The sequence below is a fragment of the Hyaena hyaena genome, unplaced genomic scaffold, assembly GCF_003009895.1.
Source record: "Hyaena hyaena isolate Hyena2069 unplaced genomic scaffold, ASM300989v1 scaffold_109, whole genome shotgun sequence".
Lineage (NCBI taxonomy): Eukaryota > Metazoa > Chordata > Mammalia > Carnivora > Hyaenidae > Hyaena > Hyaena hyaena.
Genome location: NW_024080740.1, coordinates 132748 through 157128, shown reverse-complemented (window position 1 = coordinate 157128; position 24381 = coordinate 132748). Strand labels below are relative to the sequence as shown.

The window sequence follows — 24381 nt, the reverse complement described above, 5'->3', positions numbered from 1 at the left end:
AGGGGAAAAACAGGAGGGGAGAGGTTATGAACCTTTTTAGGTTTGTCCTCTCCCTTTCAAAAGCCTAGCCCCAGACCAAGGTCCTGGCATATCATAATATTTGTGGAATGACTACCAGAGCTGCCAGCCATCCCTGATGAGCACAAGTCTCCAGGGAGTTTACTGATGAGCATGCTAGAGTTGTCTGGGAGGAGCCCCATGGCAGGTCACGGGGACCAGGGGGACTGAATACCCTACAAAGAAGACATGAAACTTCTGGGGTCTTTTTCATGCAGTTCCTGCCTGATGAAGACATCCTTCTACCTCTGTAGGTGACCCCAAGAACACAGGGCTGGGCAGGCTTCCTCATCTGGTCACCACATGGGACTTGAAGCACAATTTCTTTCATTGTGCACAAATCCTGACACTTCCTGGGCCTCAGCTAATCCCCAGGACACCCCACCCCCTCTCCTTTAGACCCTTAGCCATAATAGACCTCCTATTTCTCTAAAAACAGAATTATACTACCTTTGAGAAAGAGCCAGTTTATCCTCCCTAAGAAGTAAAAGGGACCAGAATTTAGAAGCTTTGAAGGACAAAGAGTTTCTTTTGCTCTCTACCAACAGTGTGAGTGTGAGTGTGTCTGAGTGACTGTGTGTCTGCTCCTCTCCTTCAAGCACCTGCCCCTCTTTTCTCGAGTGGGCCACCACCTTGCCAATTCTATTATTTGAACATGGGGGAAATTGAAATGGTGCTAGAAGTCATACTGATGTAATTGAATTAGGGTTTTTCATACAAGCAATAATGAGAGAAGATTTGGTTTTTGACCAAGGGCTTAACAGGGAGACCATGTTTATTTTAATCAATTATAAGTTATAGAGCTATGTCATAAGAATGTATACACTTAAAGAGAAACTTATACTATCAAATCTAATATGTTGGTTTCTTGAACATTTGTGTTAAAGGCTACAGTATAAATGGGCTTTTTACCAATTAAAGAAACAATCGTTTTCATTTTTAAAAATAGATACTGTCATTAAAATGTTGATTGCACTAAAACATATTTTTAATTGATGCTTCTTCTAGGGACAGTAGTATCACATTTATTATTTTTAAAAAGAAAACCACAGGCTCAAAATGGCATCACTTAGGTTAAGGCCCCCCAAGTCAATAAACAGGGTTTAATACCTAATCTAATTGCAATTTTAACCTCCCAGAGAAGGATGAGTCTTAACCAGGTCGGTCAGGAATTTTCTGATGAGCACCAATGAGGCAATGTGTCTGGGCTTTCTCTATCCCCTCTGCCCAAAGGAACATGAGGTAATCTGCATAATAAGCTGTCTTGTCCTTTTCCCTAAGGGAAGGTGAACTAGCCTGAAACAATCTTTTCTTTTCTTTTGCTTATAACTTTCTTGCTCCACCTCCTTCCTATGAAAACCTTACATTTTGCAGAACTCTTCTGAGAGCCCCTCTACTTCCTAGATGGGATGCTGCCTGATTCATGAATCGTTTAATAAAGCCAATTACATCTTCAAATTTACTCAGTTGAATTTTGTTTTTTAACATTGTAAAGGGCAAAATGAGTTGACTGAATTGTCATACTCAGTAAAGGTGGAGCTTGGCCAACCAAGAAACAAGGGCATTTCCATGTTCAGGAACCAATACAACTTAATTAAAGGTAATCGAACAAGCTAATGGTTATGTTAAGTAATAAATAAATCAGAAAGTGAGTCAAGGTCAAGTACATAGAAACAAATGGTTCCAAGAAAAGCAATCGCCGAAGTAGGAATACAAAATGAGATGATGGGCTCACCTACGTAATAGTGATATATTATTAGCTGAAAAATGATCATCTCTGCTTTTCAAATATGGTAGTAAAACAAATTTGAAATCACTGTTATTCATAACTCTGTTGCAACCCCTGAACTGCAATAGTGAAAGAGAAAGAAGGAAACAAAGGTGTAAATCTAAACTCATGCAAATTTAAATATATAAAATATAGGTGGAAACTAACATTTGAGGGTATCTACTTCATACCAGGCAAATCCATTATCCTATTTCATCCTCAAAACTGGAGGAGGGCACTGATGGTGGACAGTAACTTATCAATTTTACATATGCTAAAACTCTCTCACAGAGAGGTCTTGTAATTGATCTAAGTAATAAAACTAGCAAGTAGTGGTGCTGGGATTTGAACCCAGGTCTGCCTAATTCCAAAACCCTTGTTTATCTTGCCCTATGGACCCAGCCTCTTTTCTGATCTCAATTAAATAGGTCCTGGTAAGTGAGATGTAAGCAAGAGTTCTGGGTACCTGTTTGTGGAGTAGAACAGGACTGAGTTTTGGGCGGCAGAGCCAAGAGCCAAGGATATCGGATAAAAACAACAATGATAATGATAACAATATACAGACACTGAGCCAGCATAAAGAGTCTAGAAGACAGCCCCAAAATCTATCAGAAAGATACCAACCAGTGTTTCAAGAGGTACTGGACTCTTGTTGGACACTCTGCCTTTCAAAACAACCCATGGGGAAAAAAAAGGAATCTTTAATACTGAGAGGTGTGCGAATGTGTAGGAAAAAAAGCCACCATCACCTGTAAACTTAGACAATGACACAACCCAAATAACCACAGAAAGTCATAGATGGGGGAGAACAGGGGGCTAAACATCTCTCATATGAGATGACAGCAGTGGTAATAATAAGAATACCAACAACGAAAAATAAAAACAATGACCAAAAGAATTACAAACAAAACAAAACAAAATCCAACAACAGCACCAGCACCAGCAGCTAATGCAATAGAGGGACAGAGGCCAAAGTGAGGGTCACAGGACCTGCCTATCCATTGCATTGGGCATTATAAGCACAGTGTCCAGACCCACAAGCATTTTAAGGGCCTGCAAAATGGTCTGATGCCTGAAAAAGAAAAGAAAGTATTGGCCTGCAATACAAAAGGAAAAAAAGTGAAAAATCGGACTTAATGAATACTGAATTAAATATCTAAAGGTGATATCAAGTCAAGCAGTCAATTGCTGCTAAACCTTCATCTAGTTATATGGGAATATCTTGGTGAGATAATGAGTATGTTTGGTATGATATGGGGTGAACTAACAAAGAAAGAGGGTCTGAGTTGTGCTCCTGTAACCCGGCCTCCAAGTTGCCAGCTGGGGCTGATCTCTGTAGATTCTCCAGACTTCTTCAGCCCTAGGCCATAAAAAGAGGGCTCCTTCTTGCCCAGAGCCACAGCTGATTATGGCATCTCCATAAGAGGCCTGATTGAAATGGCCAAACATAATTACTTCCAGTTTATTACTCATAGCTACTTCCCCCTCAGCATATAGTTGTTTTGCTTCCTCTCTTTTTCCCCATCCAAGGAAAAAAATCCCACCTGATGATACTGACTCCAGGTTTCAGGAGGACCTAAGGAACTGTAACTAATCAGCTTGGCAAGTTTAAGATTTATGCCAACTAAATATAAAGGGAGAACATAACTTAGGGACAAAAGTTACACTACTTATAAATGACACTGAATGAATGGAAATCATGTAATACTCAGGAGAACAAAATATATGGTAAACATTAGAATTTATATTTCTATTGATATAAGATCTACTTTAAAGTATTTAAAAGACTTTTCTTGTGTTCACGTTTATATTTATTGATAATGAAAGATGATCATGATATGACTGATTATCAGACATATCATGAAAAAGACTATAAAACAATGTGATCTTTTGATTCTAGTTTTGTTTTAGACACCATTGTACATTAGTTCAAATAATGAAAAAGTCTAAAAAGGGCAGACAAAAATGTTTGTAGCTGATAATAGTTTTATTCTGGGTGTTGGAATTATAAGAATTTTTTCTAATTTTTCTATAATAAACATATTTTTGCTATAAACTTTAAGTTAATGAAAAGAAATGTTATGGCCTAGTCTTCAAGAAACATTTTACTATAGGACATAGAGAAGAGGATTAATTCGGATTAGGGGAAAAATGAATAATGCTATTTATAGGTTTATACTTTGTCAGCAAATGAGTTTCTAAAGAGAAATTCAGGGGCGCCTGGGTGGCTTAGTCGGTTAAGCGTCCGACTTTCGCTTAGGTCATGATCTCGCGGTTCGTGGGTTCGAGCCCCGCGTCGGGCTCTGTGCTGACTGCCAGCTCAGAGCCTGGAGCCTGTCTTTGGATTCTGTGTCTCACTCTCTCTCTGGTCCTCCACTGCTCACGCTGTCCCTCTATCTGCTAGAAATGAATAAAAACATTAAAAAAAAAATAAAGAGAAATTCAGTAAGTTTCAGAGAATGCTGATCTGTTTCTGGGCTCAACTATGGGCCATTTGTGCATCTTGGGCAAATCACTCTGAGACAGTTGATTTGTCTTGATCTAAAATTTCCCGAGAACTAACATTCTCTGACTTCACATTTCTACCTTTCAGGTAACTACCAATATGGATGGCTCTTTCCTTTCCCTACCAGGTATATCTTGAAATTAACAAATATTAATAAATTTATTATTTAAACCGTGTATCTATACATCTATCCATTTTTTCAATTAATATTTATTGGCAAGCTATGTGCTCCTGAAATTTAGCTGAAGCATTTCTTATGATTTCTTGATTGCTTAAATCTTCTTATTTTATAGGTAGATTTTTCAGGGAAAAATATTCCACGAGTTCTTGCATGTTCACAACTGCTTTGTTTTTCTGTAGTTTATACTTAAAAGCAAATTTGCATGTGTATAAAATCACTGTTTCATGTTTTCTTTCCTTGAGTATCTTAAATATGCTGCTCTATTATCTTATGCTGTTGGATAAATATGACAAAAATGTGATTTTATTTTTTCTTTATATGTAGCTTTGTCTTTATACCTGGATGTCCAAAGAGTGTATTCTTTATTTTCTAGTTTTACAAGACTATGTCTTAGTGTTTACAATTCTGGGTTCATTTTCCAAGATAAATGGGTCGATCTTTCATAATAGATGTTCCAATTTTTTTAAGAAAATATTCTTGTATTATGGAATTTTGCATTTGTCTTATTCTATTGCTTTAATTTACTTTCTCCAACATATATTACACTTATGTTGGATCTTCTTTCCTATCTTCTATAGTTCTCATTTTTCTCTTGACTTCTTTCTTTTCCTTTCTTTCTTTCTTTTTTTCTTTCTTTCTTTCATTCTTTCTTTCCTTCCTTCCTTCCTTCCTTTCTTTTTCTTTCTTTCTTTCTTTCTTTCTTTCTTTCTTTCTTTCTTTCTTTCTTTCTTTCTTTCTTTCTTTCTTTCTTTCTTTCCTCTTTTTCCTCCTTTGTAAAGTATTATTTCCCAATTTCTATTTCTGACCATGGTGGACTAGGTTGTCTCAGAACAATGTGAAGGCATTTGAAGAATCCTTACTAAGGCAGTGAGGATTTATGGGGCCTTGCTCCAGAAAATAAGAGAATCTGAGAATAGTAGCTGAAAAGGTAAGAATTTGAGCAAAACTTCTCAGATTCAAGGGGTTTGGAGAAAACTAAAGTTCAGAGCCATGCATCAAAAAGGGGAATTATAGATTTCAACTGGGACCAAAAAGGGGCACACTTTGTAAGTTAAGGGTGGGCTGGAAAGACAGCAGCCCTCACGGTGACTTGAGCCCAGTTTGGAATCCTATTAATTCCCAATTAATGCTTAGCTACCTCGTTTCTCAGTTTCCAAAGTATGATGTATGCTGTCCTTTTATAATTTTTGTTTTTCTACGTTCTTTTAGATAATTCTATTATTTGGTTTTCACCTGGTTTTTGTTGTATATTTTCTAGAATATATTAATTATCCACTATTTCATCATTTAGCCCACTTTGAAAAATAACAGTATATTTAGTGCTTGACAATATCATTTTCTGTTCATATATAAACAAAACCAAATATTCCATGTCTTTAGAAGTGATTCCCTTGTAGGGAATGGAGATGCACTATGGTAGTTTTCCTACCTTCACTGCTTGAGAGCTCTCTCCTCTATTGTTATCACCAAGAACATAGGTAGATAAAGATGCAAATAGAGATATTAATAGCCTCTCTGTGCTGTCATACCCACTTCTGAGATCTGCCATCTTTGGAATCCTATCTTCCCCCAAAGTGTTTGATCCTTTTCTACACTTTGCCCTAAGAGTTCCTGTCCCACTCAGTTTGAATTCTCTTCACAGGGGCATTTTCATTAGGACAGGAATTTTATTAGATATTTCTGAGTTCTTTCAGCATTTAAGCCACAGCAGTGCCTTCTGATCTCTCCATATGCCAGAGTGGGTAGCTGTGCTCTTCTTATTCCATGCACCTATAACTGGAACCTGGAATCTTTTTCTTTTCACTGTTATTCTCGCAATATTCAACTTGCTGAGAATTCCATTCCAGGAGGGAGTCTCTCTCCTTTGGAGTGTATCTTGGCAATTACTGTACAGGTTTTCATTTACTATCTGAAACTATGAAAGCTTTCGTAAACCAAAATGACATAAAGTGAGGAAGTAATTAGTAGAACTTACATGGAAAACTTTTTAGAGTTCCCAGGCCCAAAAAAATAACCTCTCTTAGGCTTTTCTGATACCTTTAAGGCACATCTTGCTAATGAATGCACAGAATAATTTGAGATAAAGCACAGATGCTCATGGATACAATTCAAAGCTATGGCAGCTTGAGGCTGAGGTGCTAAGTGTAGTTCCTTGGGAAGGAGCTTGGGGGTGCCACTCTCACCCCTCGGATACTTACTTTATCTATAAACACTAACTGCCATTTTTGTTCTTTACTTTTTTTCATAAAAGCAAAAATCCTAATACTTAAAAAAATAATAAAAACAAACAAACAATGCATCATGAACTTGCCCTGGCCTGAAGTCAAAATGGGCTTATTTTTAAATTATGATACTATCAATCCAACAAACATAGTCACTGATCCTTCATTATTGCAGTGTCTTGACTGGCTTCTAAGATTATAGTTACTTCCTAAGTAGTTCTCCTCAACTTTGTTAAGTGTTTATTTAGCTTCCTAGAAGTATTCTTTTATAATCAGTCCCCATCTCAGAGTTGTCCACATTCTGACATTGCTTTCATTTTCCTCACCAACTTCTCTTCAAATTACAGCTTCCTTCATTAGCTAACCTCAGATAGAGTATGTACATATATATTCTGAACAACTTATTGAACAATTTATTCAATCAATGGGATTTTTCTTCCTTTAAAATCAGACTTTCATTTGAGAACTTCCTTATGCTACAATCGCTGTATTTTTCTTCTAGGCATGTTTCAAATTGTTCTCTATATTTCAGGAACTTCAGTCAGAATGCCTCTTTTAATGTTCAGAGGACTTACTAAATCAAAACTGGTTTCCGCAAGTTAATATTGTATTAACTTGGCAGTAATCCCTTCCAAATGAAAATTGGCACATTCAAGCCTGTTACCCTCACACTGCTAGAACTGCCTTATTTCTCTGATGAATAGAGGGAAATTACTATATTTCTCTTTGCAGACTCCCTCTATTCTTCAGAATGTTTTTTTTTAATTTTTAAAAATATTTATTTATTTTTGAAAGAGAGAGAGAGAGTGGGAGCAGGGGAAGAAGCAGAGAGAGAGGGAGACACAGAATCCAAAGCAGGCTCCAGGCTCTGAGCTGTCAGCACAGAGCCTGACGTGGGGCTTGAACTGATGAACCGCGAGTTCATGACCTAAGCTGAAGTTGGACACTTAACCAACTGAGCCACCCAGGTGCCCCTGAACTTATTAAAATGCCCCCCCTTCCTTTTCTCTCTCTCTTTTTTTTAAATGTTTTATTAATTTCTAGGAGAGAGAGAGAGAGAGAGACAGCGTGAGCAGGGGAGAGTCAGAGAGAGAGGGAGTCACAGACTGAAACAGGCTCCAGGCTCTGAGCTGGCAGTCAGCACAGAGCCTTACTCGGGGCTCTAATCCATTAACCGCGAGATCATGACCTAAGCGAAAGTCGGACGCTTAACCGACTAAGCCGCCCAGGCGCCCCCCCCCCCTTCCTTTTCTCTAAAGAAATGAAACTAAATGGGGACTAGAGGTGGGGAGAGTGGCCTCAAGACTCCAGCATCCACTGCAGGGGTTCTGTAGTTGACAGTTTGGTTTAATTCAACCAACATTCCAACCTTCCATGAATATCTCCTATGCCCTAAGTTTTGTGCTGAACAGAAGAGACAAAGAAGAAATTATCCTCCAAGGTGTCATTAGAGTTAGATGTGGGTTAGGATCCTTATCTATATCTAACAGGTGACTTCAGTTAGTTATTTGATCTCTCTGAGCCTCAATTTCCTTATCTCAGAGAAAATCATACATGATACAGCTGTTGTGAAAATTTAATATATGTATAAAATTTTATATTATACATCCTTTATTATACACACACATATATTTGTATATATGTGTACATATACATAATTTTTATAGCAGCTGTATCATGTAAGATTTTATATATACTTATGTATGTGGGGGGCAGTGCTCCATGAATGTTTATTCTTTGTGGATCATGTTACAGTCTACTTGTAATTTGATAACATTACTTCCCCTGTTACTGCTCCCACCACACAAAATATAGCTTGTTGGTATTCTTAACAAAATGAATTAAAATTAAGTTTTATGATGTTTTCAGATTCCTATCTCAAACTGTGTGACATTTGTGAAATGTATTGAAACAACCAGCGGGGTTCTTGATCTGAAGTCATAAAATCTTAAGGGGTTCAGGGGTTTTTTTTCAACGTTCTGAAATTGCATGCAGAATGGGTATGTCCATGACTCAGGCACTTCTGGAAGGAGGTAGTTCGTTGCTATCACCAGATTTTTAATGGGACTGAGAAACAAACAATATGTCAGGAATCATGAGGGTGTTATAAAATCACAGCTGGGACTCACAGTAGATTGTATACTAGAGGCATCAGACACTGCCTATATAATTGCCCTTTTATAATGCTTAGCACAGAGCTGGAAAGAGTTAAGAACTTAAACTTTTCTCTTAATGAGAGTAATAACGAGGAAGGGCAGATATAAAAACAAGAACGAAAAATAAAAAGGAAGAGACTGAAAGGAGGCAGACCAAACACTGAAGGCAGTGAAAGACCAGGAAGCAATGAAAAGGGAGAGAAAAACAACCCCTGCAACCATACTGCCACCCCCAACAGGAAAACAGAAGGAGGGAGGAAGGGGGAGGAAGTGGAAAGAAATAGATGGGAAGGGAAATAGAAATGCAAAGCAGAAGAGAGAGAGAAAGGAAAAGAAAGCCATCTTTTTGTCAGACTGTGGTTAGTCTGTTCCGGTCCCTACTGCCCCCTCTCCTCCACCAATAACCTCTTCAAGGCTCCCTAGAGACCCAGTAGAAAAATAAGGCTCACAGATTGAATGTGGGTGCATGAAGTTATAATTTTAGTTCAGTTTGATCGTAATGCCTTTTACAAGTCACTTTTTAACCGAAATTTTCCTTATCTGCAACATCTAGATAGTTAATGTTAGTAAACTAGAAAAAGTCCCCTGTCTCCACGTGAGCTGTATCTCCAAAATTCATTTTAAGGTGATCCAATTTGAAGCACGCATTTTTCAACAGACACAGTGTTAAAACATTATCACAACTCTTTACAAAAACGTATTTAACATACAGTAGAAGAAGAGAATTGGCTTTTCAGTCATCAGCTGGGTAAACTGTGGAGTACAACATCTCTTCTTATTTCCTTTCTCACACTCTAGGGAGATTTGTACTCACCCATGTTCTAAGTTGGGGGGGATATGTGTGTACTTAAAAGATAAAAGGCAGTGACACTATAAAAGGCAATTGGTACCTAAGAAGCAAAATTAGCTAAATGTCCTGATCCCTATTCCTTCCTTTAACTCCTTCCTGTCCTACATGTGTGTCTTTCTTGCCCCCATTATCTTTCTACATTTTATACTGGGGACAAATTCCCGTCTCCTCATAAGGGCTGGAGTTCTGATTCTCCTGAACTCTGGATTTTCTTTCTTTTGTTTTTAAATGTTTATTTATTTTGAGAGAGAGAAAGAGAGAGTTTGTGGGCATGTGCATGTACTAGCAGGGGAAGGGCAGAAAGAGAAAGGGGGAGAGGGAGGAGAGGGAGAGGAAGAAAGAGGGAAGGGGATAGAGTGAAAGAGAGAATATCTCAAGCAGGCTTTGTGCTGGCAGCACACAAACCATGTGTTGAGGGGCTCAATCTCACAAACCAACCATGAGATCTTCATCTGAGCCAAAATCAAGAGTATGCCACTTAACAGAGTGAGCCACCCAGGCATCCCTGGAAGTTTCTATTGTTTCTGCATATCACCTTCACCTTTCATTTAGATATTTCAGGCTTTAGCTGTAAAGTGTTACCTCTTTACTCACCTTCCACTTTCTAGCCTCAACTCCTAGCCCCTGCTATTTTCTTCCATCATTTATATCCTTGACAAAAGTCCAATGTATAAGGGAGTAAGTAACATTACCTTGATTGACAGTGTTCTAGTACTTCTATTAAATCATTGAAGTAGGGTAGGGAAAGAGACAAAATGCTTCCCTGTTTTCTATAAGAAAGGAGATCAGACTCCTTTTCTTGGGCAAGAAGTAAAAAGATGGGTGTAGCGACAGATAGTTAGAAAAGGAGGAAAATAAAGATGGTCATATGTGTCTGCTAGCCTGGATCCACTCAATAAGAGAAGACAAGTGCAACTCAAAGTAGAGGTAAGTCTTGACTCTAAATAGGTTCTAGAGGATGGCCATATATATGCAACTCATTCCAGAGACAAAAGATGAAATAGAGGGCACGGGCCCAAGGACGAGTCCAAAGATGTAAGGGAGCTGCAGGAATCATATCAGAGAAGCCAGTCCTGGGGGGACAGTATTAACAGGTGACTTCTTCCCTTCTGTTTGGGCAGAACTGCCTCTCTGTATAAATAACCTGACCAGCAGAAGAAATTAGTATTGAGAGAAAAATAATGAGCCATAATATATAATCAATTTAAATAGAGTTTAAGCAACAGTAAAGCTAGTGCTAAATACAGGAAAGTCACTTCCATTTCTATAATAATTTAATCATTACTGACTACTTGTACACTGACATGCATTTTGTACAGACAATGGTATAACAGATTGAAGGTCTGAATTATTTGCAAGTAGACTATTAGTCAAGAAGACTTAGAATTCTGTTGACATGCAGCCACCCTCAACAGACAGAGATGCAAATTCCCAGAAATAGTTGCTTCTATTTTTGGAGGGTCATCCTAATCCATAGACTCTTGAGGCTTTAACTGCTGGAAAAAAAAAAAAAAGACTCAGAAATCACTTATTCCAACTCCTTTTCTTTAGAGATAATTGCTCCTCCTCCTTTTTTAAAGTTTATTTATTTATTTATACTGAGAGAGAGATAGAGGCAGCATGAGCAGGGCAGGAACAGAGAGGGAGCAAAAGAGAATTCTAGGCAGGCTCTGAGCTGCCAGCTACAGAGCCTGACGTGGGGATCAAACCCTTAAGCCCTGAGACCAAGGCCTGAGCCAAAACCAAGAGTCGGATGCTCAACCAACTAAGCCACTCAGGTGCCCCTAGAGATAACTGACACTTGGATGAAGATCATTAATGTACATTTCAGTATAGAAATCTGTACAGTAAATATCTTTGTTTTCCAACTAATATTTACTACTAGGGGACTCAAAATGTGGCAATAAATTGAAATAATTGTTGAAAAGATATTTCCTTTAAAAGTTTTTAGCCAATCCACTTATATCATTATACTTGTTAAAATAGCTACCATTTATTAAATACTTGAATATAGTAGGCCCTGTGCAAATATTCCCTCATTTTACCAACCCAATCATTCTGAAAGATGGGCACCATTACCTCTCTTTTTTTTTTTTTTTTTTTTAAATGTTTTTTATTTATTTCTAGGAGAGAGAGAGACAGCGTGAGCAGGGGAGGGTCAGAGAGAGAGGGAGTCACAGACTGAAACAGGCTCCAGGCTCTGAGCTGGCAGTCAGCACAGAGCCCGACGCGGGGCTCGAACCCACGAACCGCGAGATCATGACCCGAGCGAAAGTCGGACGCTTAACCAACTACGCCACCCGGGCGCCCCACCATTACCTCTCTTTTATAGGTTAGAATCATGAGGCTCAAAAAGCAGCTTGTAAGTTAACAGAGCAAGGATTAGAACACATTTTATCTAATATCTACTACTCTATCAGGTTGTGTCACCATGGAAACATTTGAAAAACATCAGAAAAAAAAAGGAAACTGTCTCTTGTATGTGATCTTTCAAGTGTTCTTACAATATGTATGCAAGCAAGTATTTTTTTGAGGTTTACCCTAAGGCAAACATGGTCATAAAGAGAGATGACATGCTGAAAATATTTCAAAATTCTACCTCTGATTAAATGTGAAAAATTTAAAAACAGTAATTGTCCAAATCAATATTCAACAGCATGGTGAAATGATTATGGGCTCATTTGTGGACAGGTTGCACTGGGTCCATTTGTCTTCATTTCTCACATGGAACATGATGTTAATACATGAAGAACTCACTCTAGGTAGGCAGAAGTCACTCAAAATTATGTCACCTATTGACCTTAGCTACTTAAAAAAAGAGCTTGAATTTCAAAGGGGTTGAGAAACAACTCTCTTCTTGCTTTAGGTTTTGTCTTGGTGTGTGTGGGGGAGGGGGGGTTCCCCAGGTAGTAGACTCTGAAATAGAGATCAGCATACATAAAATTCATTAGGAACTTCTTTTGAGATCAATGCCTGAGAGAAGAGAAGGAAGCAGGACTGTGCAGAGGAAGAAGCTGTGTAGTTTTTCAATGGAAGACTGTAATGTTGCAGTGGCCCTAGGGAATATTACAGGCTGAGGTTGGGAGGCTGGGTTTCCACACCGTTAAGTTGATCAGCCATTGTTTGTGGGTGCCCAGAGAGGAGTTGTGACCAGGAGTTAAGGCGGGTGTTTGCACCTGAGGCAGTTTCCTGAAAGGGCTGGGCTTGGCTGCAGGCAGCACTTCCAATAGATAGCAAGGGGAAAAAATCCTTCAGCCCTGAAGGAGGATCAGAGCAAAGCAATTACAGCATTCACCTCAGGTTTACTGCCTTTAATCACATGTCCAGTATCATTTTTTATTATTTAAAGTATCTGGGGTAAATCATCATAAAATGTCCCAAGAATTCCCAAGCCTTGTGAAGATTAACCTTTCCTTTAGAAGTGAGACCTTCAGTAAAAGGACAAAATGGTGTCAGTGGGTTAGAACTCAGTCAGACGTGTTTTTCTGTGAGCAATGCAAGAAATCACTGTACTTAGTGAGAGAAAATGGCCAGATAACTGAAAAACAGAAGGCAGGTTAGGAAGTAGTTTAGACCAGGTTGCGCCCATCTGTCTGTGTGAGAGAATGGCAATCCTTGTACAAGCAGATCTGGGACTATATAAAGCTCTTTTGTGGGCTGGATTTACCCTAAACATTGTAGTTTGCTGACACTAGATTTTTAAAATTAGCATTAAAAACCCAGATCCAGGAATCTGTTTGGTTTCATTCAGCACCATAAGATCCGTGTGACCCTGGGCCATATGCTAAAGCTCTCTATGTCTCAATATCTTAATCTATTAAGTGGTTATAATAACAGTCCTGGCCTTACAGAGTTTAGAGTAGTAGAGGATCCAAGTTAAACATCAGTAGGTAGTCTGGATCTTATCAGGTATTCAGTAAGCAATTTTTGAAATTGTTAACGGTTGTTATATTTGTTCTCATACTAAGTTAATTCTGTCGAAGCCACTATTAGCCTAAGTTTTGGAGGCAAGAAAATAAGAGAATAGTCTTGAACTGTCAAAATTGTAAAGCAAAAAAAAAAAAAAAATTGTAAAGCAATAATGAAGGAAAAGGTTGTATCAAGATTCTTTATACTATTTTTGCAACTTTCCTGTAAAATCCAAAATTATGTTAAAAAAAAAAACCCAAAACTCTTCGACTTACCCTGCTGGGATTATTTGGGAGAGAAGCATGCATCTGTGAGCCTTGACACTGCTTGGTTTTATGTAATTATACTCTTTTAATTTATCCCTTAACTTTTGTGAAAACATCACTCTATTTCAACCATGGTATGAGAACAAGAAAAAGTGTTTGTGTCCATATTTGGATTAGAGAGAAAAGGGGAACAATATATTCATGGGGTCCTGATAAGAGATAAGCAGAGAAAATTACAGTGAGAAATCTTCAATAATGAGGTGAAAATGCAGGAAGAAAGACTCCAGAAAGACAGTACTATTATATTTGTTCTCATTTCCTTCTGGAGATATTTCTTTCCTAGAGAAAATAGGTATTTATAAGCACCCACTATGCCAGGCACAGTAGTAGGTGTTTGGCATTCTCTCTCACTATTAACAATCCTGCGGGGGAGAAATACTATTGCCATTTTACAATGAAAAGAACTGAGGCTCAAAGAGAAAAATTAGGCTTCCCAGGACCACATAGTAAGCGAGGGTGTAGCAGGGGTTTAGGGTCAGAAACAACTGGGTTAAATGTCCATCAGTGAGTGAATGGATACAAAAATTGTGGTATATCCTTATAATGGAGCACGACTCAGCGTTAACAAGGAATGAACTATTGATGAACAAAACAACATGGTTTAATTTCAGAGTAATTGCACTGAATGAAAAAAGCCAGATAAAAAGAGCACACATTGTGCTCTTTATATAAATTCCATTTATAGAATTCTAGAAACTGCAAACTAATCTATAGTGACAGAAATCAGGTCAGTGGTTGCTTAGAGGTGGGGTGGAGCGGGAAGTGGCAGGAGAACATTTTGGAAACAAGTTTCTTTACCGATTGATGACACCTCCTCAGAGGGTCGGTGTGAAGATGAAAATAAATCAGTGAGTGAAGTGTTTACTATAGTGCCCGATACGATAGTAAGCAAGCATCAGAAATTAAATAAGTCCTAAACTCTGAGTTCTTCCTTCTCAGAGCTTTCTCCACTGCAGTTAGCAATGCTAGTCATGGTTACCTTTATTTATAGCTATGCTTCAAACACACTGATCTTAAGCCAAAACACAAGATCTTTCCACGGAACCACACCAAACGATGACAAATTTTATGATTTGAGTTCAGGGACACCATTCCTACTGGGGGACCAGGCCAGAATCTTCTACATAAAAGCTGTTTTGTCTTAGAGCCAACAGTTTGTCCAAGTTGTTGCTATTGTGCTCTTCCACTCCAGAAGTTCTCTTTAGTTCCTTTCCAGAATTCTTTTTCTTTATTAGTATTTTAGTTTTGTTCATACATTGTTTTCCTCATTTCCTTTAGTTCTTTGTCCATTTTCCTATTAGTTTTTGGAGCATATTTAAGACAGCTGTTTTAAAATCTTTGTCTAGTAATTCCTCACAGATGGTTTTGTTCCTTGGAATTAGCTATACCTTGTTTGTATGCCTTGTAATATTTTTGGTTAGACTAAACATTTGACTATTATAATGTGGTAACTAGAAGTCAAGTTCTTCCTTTTCTATTTTTTGGTTGTTGAAGGCTGTAGGAGCCAGGTGATTTAATGTCCTTCCCAAACTATTATTGTAGACTGTATTCCTTGTCATTGTGGTCACTGCAGTCTTTGTTCCTTGGCTTATGTTCAGCTAGTGTTGTAACAGAAATATCCTTTTTTTTTTTAAATTTTCAAATGTTTATTTATTTTTGAGAGAGAGAGGGGAGAGAGAGAGAGAGAGAGAGAGAGAGAATGAGCAGGGGAGGGACAGAGAGAGAAGGAGACACAGAACCCAAAGCAGGCTCCAGGTGCTGAGCTGTCAGCACAGAGCCTGACGTGGGGCTTGAACTCACAAACCATGAGATCATGACCTGAGCCGAAGTCGGACGCCTAACCGAACTAGCCACCTAGGTGCCCCATATCAGAAATATCCTTGAACACTTTGCAAATTGGCTCTGAGCCAGGGCCCTCCATCAACTTACTAGATTTCACTGTACCAAGGGATTAGCCCAAGGTGAAAGCATAGAGTCTTCTCTGGTGAAATCAGAGAATGTCTCGCCCTGAGCATGCACATGGCTTTCTAAATCCCCCCATATACGTAGTTGTTTCTGAATGTCCTAATTTCCCAAAGAAACTTTACCTAGCTTTTGCCTTAGGCAGTCTGTTGCACATTTCAACTGTAATCTCTGTCTCAGGTGTCTGAGGATTGTCAATTCACCTTTCAGTGTTTTTAAGCTCATTCACCTGAGTTCTGAGTTGGGCAAAACAGGACAGAACACCTTGCATCAGAGGCTGCCTCATATTAGTCTGCTAAGAGGCCATAACAAAATACCACAGCCTAGAGGGCCTAGACACCAGAAATTTATTTCTCACAGTTCTGGAGGATATAAAGTCCAAAATCAAGGTACCAGCCAATTCACTTTCTGGTGAGGGTTCTTCCTGGTTTGCAGATAGCTGCCTTCTGTGTCCTCACATGATAGAGAGAATGAGATCTGGTGTCTATTCTTACAAGGGCACCAGCTCTACTGGATGAGAGTGTCACCCTTAGGGCCTCATTTAACTTTTATCACTTTTTTTTTTTTAACTTTACAAGCCCTACAATCGCATTGGGGGTTAATGCAAATTTTGGGAGGCACAATTCAGTCCATAGCACCCCCAGATAGATTAGGACAACACAATAATCTCTGGACAAGGTCAGTTTGCTCCCTTCAGAACCAGAGAAACAGTGGCACACTGGAAGACGGGCAGCAGCTATTTTTTTAGTGCTACACTTGAAGACTCTGCCTCTTTATGATTTCAGTGGCATTATGACTGCTGCCTTAAGACTTTGCCCCTTTAAAACTACTGACATTCTAAGACTGTCCCCATACAGGGAAAAAAGTGAAGGAAAGACAAGTAAAATGACCACAAACTCTGCTGTTTTGAGGTGCTTTTTCTTGATATGGTGCTCACTGAAACTTTAAAAAAAACTTTTTTTTAGAGTTTGTTTTATTAATTTTGAGAGACAGAGAGAGACAGAGCATGAGCAGGGGAGGGGCAGAGAGAGAGGGAGACACAGAATCCAAAACAGGCTCCAGGTTCTCAGCTGTTGGCACAGAGACTGACATGGGCCTTGAACCCACTAGCTGAGAGAGGATGACCTGAGCCGAAGTTGGAAGCTTAACCAACTGAGTCACCCAGAGGGCCCTGCAGTACTTGCTGAAACTTTTAACTGTTTTCTAGAGTTCTCACAAGATTGGATCTGACCATTTCTGCTTATTTTTCAATGTTTCTGTGGGAGAGTGAGATCTTGGAATTTCCTACTCTGCCATTATGTATCTTACTCAAAACACTGTAATTTTTGCATGTTTTTCATAAGCCTTATGTTATTCTTCAGACCAAAGCTTTCACAATGCTTTTTACTTCTTATTAATGAAAAGAACTATTTAGATCTCTCTGAAACAAAATTATATTTATTAGAAATGTAGTTAAATGAATGGGAAAATTAGCCATGTAAACTAATAACAAATAAAGTGTAATTTAATAGGATAATACAATGTAGGGATCTATAGATCTCAAGAGCAGTCAGGCCACTTGCAGTATGGGCGCCATGGAAAATTTGTTCAAAGCTAGAAAGTGACTGTCTCCCCTTTCACTCCCTCTCTGGGAGTACCACAGAGCAGGGGCACTACCTTTTTCAGACAGTCCTCTTCACTTCTCTTCCTCTCTCCAGAGTACATTTCCCTTATCTCGGGTTTACAACCCTGGGTTACAAGTCCAGTTTGCATTACAGTTTTAATGTGCAATAGAAACTATGAAGATTCTCTCCTAATTCCAAATTCCCAGAACAGATAACCTGACTCATTTAGATTCCTCTGAGGATCAATGTCTATCCACTCAGCTATAACCGTGGTAAAGTGTCCTCTCATAAAAAGAACTATGGGGACTCAACCTGTAGATGAGAAGTGGAGGAAAAGGGATGAGGAAGAGGGTACTTCTCAATGGATGATAACCAGAAACCCAACAAAGTATCTACCACAATCCATTCTTAGATTTGTACATGTTTAAATACAACTTAAAAGAAATAAGAACAAAAATGTGCCACAATATACAGCTAAAATGTGCAAGACATTAGTTCTTTACAACAAACGTAGCATTTTAAACTAAAGCTAGCTTCACCTATTCCACTCACAACAAACGTTTTCTGCTTTTGTTGATCCACGAGGGAAAATAATGAAGGAATATTCTGATTCTTCTTCCAGGGAACTAGAGGAACACAGGGGAAGTGATCCCAGAAAGCCCAATCTCATAAATTGAGAATCTTACTCCAGATGACACAAGTTACTCAGTGTGACAATGGCAGTCTCTGCTTTCAAGCTAATATGTTGTGAGACATGCTGAGTCCTCTTCCTGTGAGGTTAAAAGTATTTCCTAAACTTTTTTTCCTTTATCACCTCCTCTGCTCCATTCTTCACCTTTATTCCTTTTATGTGTCAATCAATTAGAAAAGAACTCTAGCCTTTCCAACTGTCTCAAAATCTTGGCAGATTTTGTGAAAATGTAGCTGCGAGAAATAGAAACTGTTTAGAAATGCTCTTTTCCATAGTTCCATATGATGAAAGTACTTTATCCTGGCAGGTATTTTGTCTTCTCTTTTTTTAAAGATTTATTTTTATTCTTTTTTAAGTTTATTTATTTATTTTGAGAGAGAGAGAGAGCAAGCAGGGAAGAGGCAGAGAGAGAGGGGCGAGAGTGAAAACTCATGAATCATGAGATCATGACCTGAGCTGAAATCAAGATTCTGGTCCTTAACAAACTGAGCCACCCAAGTGCCCCCTGGCAGGTAGTTTCAATATGAAACGAGAAGCCCTATTTAAAAGCACACTCTCTCCACAAAAGAGAGATCTGTCCTTTTTTTTTTTTTAGAGTTCCTCTTCCTACTCAAGTTAATAAAGGTGGTAAGTACAGGGGTCATCTACAACTCCAAATAACCTGGTATTTAGTTAAGCCAGTAGTTACAGCTGATTTGGGGTCATACTGAAGACCAGAAAGCAAGAAAGAACAATATAACAAAACTATGGAGTTTAGATAATTCATCCACTATATAACCAGAACTTGAATCTTACACTAAAGCTTTATCTTACTCATCTTCACATATTCGCCTCTGGGGTTATCCACCAAACTGCGTATTATCGATAACTGCATAACCTCTGTTGTTCCATTTTATAAAGACTTCCCTGTGTGCCCAAGTCTTCCTCACTGAAAGAGCAAGATAAATATTCTATCATTTATTTTCTTGCTGTTGGGTGCAATTTTGCTCTAAGATAAACTCTTAGACCAAATTATTGGTTAAATGTATGTTTATTACTACGTATGCTTAACTACCACTATTACCACAAAGAGGGGCACACACCCAACCGCAATTACAAATTAATTCATGAAAAGGAAAAGGAGGCAGTCATAATTATGTATTCTTTTTAAAGTGCAATAAATTTTCAACAGGCTAATAAAATGAGATCTGACATATAATAACCTACCCTCCTGCCATACTCTTAAATCTTACTGCTTACTATGAATGATGCTAATATTTTATAAATGTACACAGTAAAATCAGTAATAAGTTATCACCTCTTGAAAGAAAACTCTTCATGGTGTACAAACCTAAAATATTTAATGCTTAATTGCTTGAAAATAAAATAGGATAGACCTCATGAGCCTAATGTAATTAAAAGAATGTCAATGCTTTTCAATTATAGTCACACATAATGTGATTAATCACCTTTTAAGGCAGGTTGGGATTATTTCCCCCCAATTTATGGAGAGGGAAATTGAGATTTAGAGAGTTTAGGTGACTTGCCACAGGCCTCTAAGTTAATCAGTGATAAAACTGGGACTGTGGTAAGTCTCTAGGGTTCCACTGCTCCATTCACTGTATGTTTCCCCCAGGGTTACCTATGTTTACGTTGCAGTAAGATTCACAGGTGACTTCTTTATGGTCATGCACAAAGACCTTATATAATACAGATGCCAGGGATCAAAGATAACACCAGCATTTTATATAACCCTTTATTTTTAATTTATATATTATTTAAAAAATTTTTAATGTTTTATTTATTTCTGAGAGACAGAGAGAGAGAGAGTGCGTGAGCAGGGGAGAATCAGAGAGAGAGGGAGACACAGAATCAGAAGCAGGCTCCAGGCTCTGAGCTAGCTGCCAGCACAGAGCCCGATGTGGAGCTGGAACCCACGAACCGCTAGATCGTGCCCTGAGCCGAAGTCAGACGCTCAACCGACTGAGCCACCCAGGTGCCCCTAATGTAATCCTTTAAAGTGTAAAAGATCTATTCTACTTCATTGAATTGCTTATTCATTCAAACAACAAATCATTAAACACCTGCGAATGTGGCACCCATTGTGCTAGGCTCTATTATACCCAGCTGTATTAGTTATCTTTGCTGCATAACAATTTATCCCAAAATTTCATGGCTTATAACAGCAAACATATATTATGCTATAGTTTCTGTGGGCCAGGAATTTGGGAGCAGATTAACTGAGTGGATCTGGCTCAGGGTCTCTCCTAAGGTCAGTAAAGATGTTGATGAGGGATGCGGTCATCTGAAGGCTTGACTAGGGCGCTCGAACATGTGCTTCCAAGTTCACTCACATGGCTATTGTCAGGAGTCCTTGGTTCCTCAGTGGCCGGAAGTCTTTATTACTTATAATGTGGGTCTTTCTATACAGTTGCCTGAGGGGTACCTGAATGGTGCAGTCGTTTAAACATCCGACTTCAGCTCAGGTCATGATCTCACTGTCAATGAGTTCAAGCCCCTTATTGGGCTCTGTGCTGACAGCTCAGAGCCTGGAGTCTGCTTCGGATTCTGTGCCTCCCTCTCTCTCTGCCCCTCCTCCCCCCTCTCTCTCAAAAATGAACAAATGTTAAAAAAAATAAATTAAAAAAAAGTTGCCTCTGAGAGTCTTGTGACTTGACAACCATCTTTCCTCAGCAAGCAATCCCAGAGAGAGAAGAAAAAAACTGGCATATGCTTTATGATCTTCTCTATAAACTCACACTACATTATTTCTACATTCTATTCATGAGAACAAGTCACTAAACACAGTCCAAACTCAAAGAGAGAGAAATTCAGTTCCACCTTTTGTAGGAAGAAGCATCAAAGAACTTGTGGATATATTTAAAAGCCACTATATCAGTGAATATAATTTAATTTACAGAAGTTAATCTACTTCTTACAAAATGATTTGTTAATCTCATTATAACATGTAGGTATTTTAAGGAAAACTAAGTGTATTAGAGAGTAATTTCTTTATGGTTGCTGTTTGTTTCCATTTTGTGTCCTTATTTTTATTTCACTCTATTAAAAAATTCTACACACAGTGCGAAATAAATTATGACTTGTCCTATCTTGTATCAATTTGGAATTGTATTCAGTGCGTATAACAGAAAACCCAAACAACAAAACCTTAAGTAGGAGGGATTTATTTTCCCTCACATAACAACAAATCTAGAAATAGGCCATCCAGAGCTAATCAGCTGGCCCTGCAAAGCAGTCACAAGCTCTGGAACCTTTGGCTTCCTACACTATTAATACTGTGAGGCTTTGGTTATTATGGTTGAAATATGGTTACTCCACCTCCAGCATCATGTCACTGTTCCAGGTAAGAAAAAAACATAAGTATAGGTCCAATGGCTAAAAGGGCATTTCTTCCATAAAACATTGGGCCTCTCCTAGCAATATCCATTTTCATTTTCTTGATGGGTCACACGGCCAGCCATGGCTTATCAAAATCTGGAGAAGTAAATATTTTTAACTAGACACACCATCACCCTGAAAAAAAAAATCAGAGTTCTGCTAGTAAGGAAGAAAGCATTTTGCTTTACACAACCAGCAGTGTCTAAACCCTGCTTCAAGGAGCCTCAACGCACATTATTCTGCTCCAACGAGCTTTAACACACATTATTGAAACACCACACTAGACAAACAAACATACTGTCCAAGATTTATTTGTTTCAAATGGGAGAATCTAGTCACTGGGAGTCTCATATATAAAATATATTTTTCAAAAGTAACCACAACTTTCTTTTTTCTAGTTGATAACATTGAAGAATTGGCTGACATTAATGTCACTTCTCAGAATCCATGCAAGGAGATACAGTTGTGCAAAGGTAGGTGCATAAGGAAGTCCATCAAAGAGTTGTTTACAATATTAAAAATTTGGTAAAAAAACAAAATATCAATAGAAAACTGATTAGATAAATAATGGTACATCCATTTAATGGGCAATGCAAGTTTTAAAAATGATGTTAATCGGGGCGCCTGGGTGGCTTAGTCGGTTAAGCGTCCGACTTTCGCTTAGGTCATGATCTCGCGGTTCGTGGGTTCGAGCCCCGTGTCGGGCTCTGTGCTGACTGCCAGCTCAGAGCCTGGAGCCTGTTTCAATCTGACTCCCTCTCTCTCTGACCCTCCCCTGCTCACGCTGTCTCTCTCTCCTAGAAATAAATAAAAAACATTTAAAAAATTAAAAAAAAAAATGATGTTAATCATGATATACTGTTCAGTGAGAAAAGAACTATATACATAATAAGATCCAGTTTATGAAATATTGTATTTTTATGTCTTTATGTGTTTTTTATTCTTTATATCTGGAAGAATGTAACAAACATTTTATAAAATGGTTATCTGTGGATTTTTTTTTGTATTTGTTTGAATAACTATGTACTGTTTTCATGCAAATAACAGCTATTTTCGAAAATACCCAACAGGATGGGAGGGGCTGACTTGATCTAGTTTTTGTTCATATCATTATTACTTCCTGCCAGTAATTTTCTTAGACATGCTATGGCTGAACCTATCTCTGGAAGGGTTTCTTATCTTTGCTCAATGGAAAAAGCAAAGTTATTTCTTACTCATTAAACATTTCAATACAAGTAAACTTTTTTTTCAATAAAATTAAAATGACGTAAGGTATCTTGAGTTTTTGTTTTGCTTTCCATTTGGAACATTATGACCTCTGGAAAGGTCTCCTTTTCCTGTTTTACAGTAGTTGTGGAAAGAAAGGCGGTGAGACTGGGCAATTAACTATACACAGGTTGGGAAAGAGAGAAGAGGACACAAGCAAGGGTCTCAGGGAAAGAAATCTGGATGGATGAGCCAGAGAAAAAGTACTAACCTGAACATCAGAACACGTGCACTTCTAGCATGGGTCTATCAGTTTTTCGGACCTTAGTTTTCTCATCTGAAAAATAAAAGATTTAAATAAGAACCGCTAGATGTCCTTCAATTCTTTTCTAAGATTCTTTTGGATCTATTAACGGCATATCAGGGCAAACTATAGTAGAACTGAATCTAAACAAATTAAAGGAAAAAGAACAACTTACATACACTGCTCCTTATTTCTCCCAGACATGTTAAGTAACTTGCTAAGGTTGCACAGCAAATAGGAGGAACCAAGATTCCATCCCAGAGCCCACACTCTTAAAGGCTATGGGAGGGGCGCCTGGGTGGCTTAGTTAAGCACCCGACTTTCGCTTAGGTCATGATCTCACGGTTCGTGGGTTCGAGCCCCGCGTCGGGCTCTGTGCTGACTGCCAGCTCAGAGCCTGGAGCCTGTTTCAGTCTGTGACTCCCTCTCTCTCTGACCCTCCCCTGCTCATGCTGTCTCTCTCTCTCTCCTAGAAATAAATAAAACATTAAAAAAAAAAAAAGAATTTTAAAGGCTATGGGAAAGGCACTGAAGAACTGACTGAGGAAGGCGTTTAAAAGAAGGGCAGCTTTCTCACCCTCAAGTTAAGGCCTTGTAGGTGATGGTTAAAGCCAAGACCTTATCCCCACCTCCTGGCTGCCGTGGGGTTGACTCAATGATTCACAGGCTTCTCCGTCTAATCGAAAAGCAGCTTTCTGATTCAACGTCCTTGGGCCAACGAAAAGAAAGATGAGTTTTACAAAGCCCTAAGGAAGCTCTTCCTGTTATTGCCAGACAGCACTGAAGTAATGACAGAACCGAACTACAGAAGGCTTTGTGGTACCACTGTTTTCAACCCTTCCGGGTTCACACATCTGGTTACCCAGCACCCGTTTGCATACCTCATCTTGCTGTATTTCCTTTCATTAAGGACTGAGAGATACTGAGTACAGAGAGTTCGGGGTGGGTGGGAGAGTGGGGGACTGGAGAAAAAAGAACGGGAAGCAGGCTGGAGGCCAAAAGACTTCTGCAGGCTTAGAGCCTGTCCCTCACACAGAGGTCCCTCAGGTATCTCCAGCCTCAGTCCCTGCAGTTTCACTGCTTAGTCTCTCTCAAGGTCCGGAAGCTGCTGTAAAACCTTATAGAAGGACCAGGAAGGAGAAGGCCAGCAGCGAGGAGCCGCAAGTGGGCAGCGACTCCGGCTCGCAGAAGACCCGACTTCCCAGACCCCTTCGCAGAAGGGCGGGGCGTGAGCTTGGCGGCCAATCCCTGCGCCCGCACG

The 24381-nt window shown here is 38.9% G+C and overlaps 1 long non-coding RNA gene across 3 annotated transcripts; it reads right to left on the bottom strand.

The window, feature by feature from the left end:
• Window positions 1-10997: 10997 nt before the first annotated feature.
• Window positions 10998-24302, bottom strand: LOC120234410. Of its 3 annotated transcripts, XR_005529084.1 has the most exons (4): window positions 24002-24302; window positions 23698-23828; window positions 23088-23153; window positions 10998-11236 (listed from the first exon to the last, which is right to left on the bottom strand). It is a non-coding gene; the product is annotated as an uncharacterized LOC120234410 (long non-coding RNA). The 3 variants fall into 3 exon arrangements; XR_005529082.1 differs by lacking the exon at window positions 23698-23828; XR_005529083.1 differs by lacking the exon at window positions 24002-24302 and having other exon boundaries at window positions 23698-23978.
• Window positions 24303-24381: the final 79 nt, after the last annotated feature.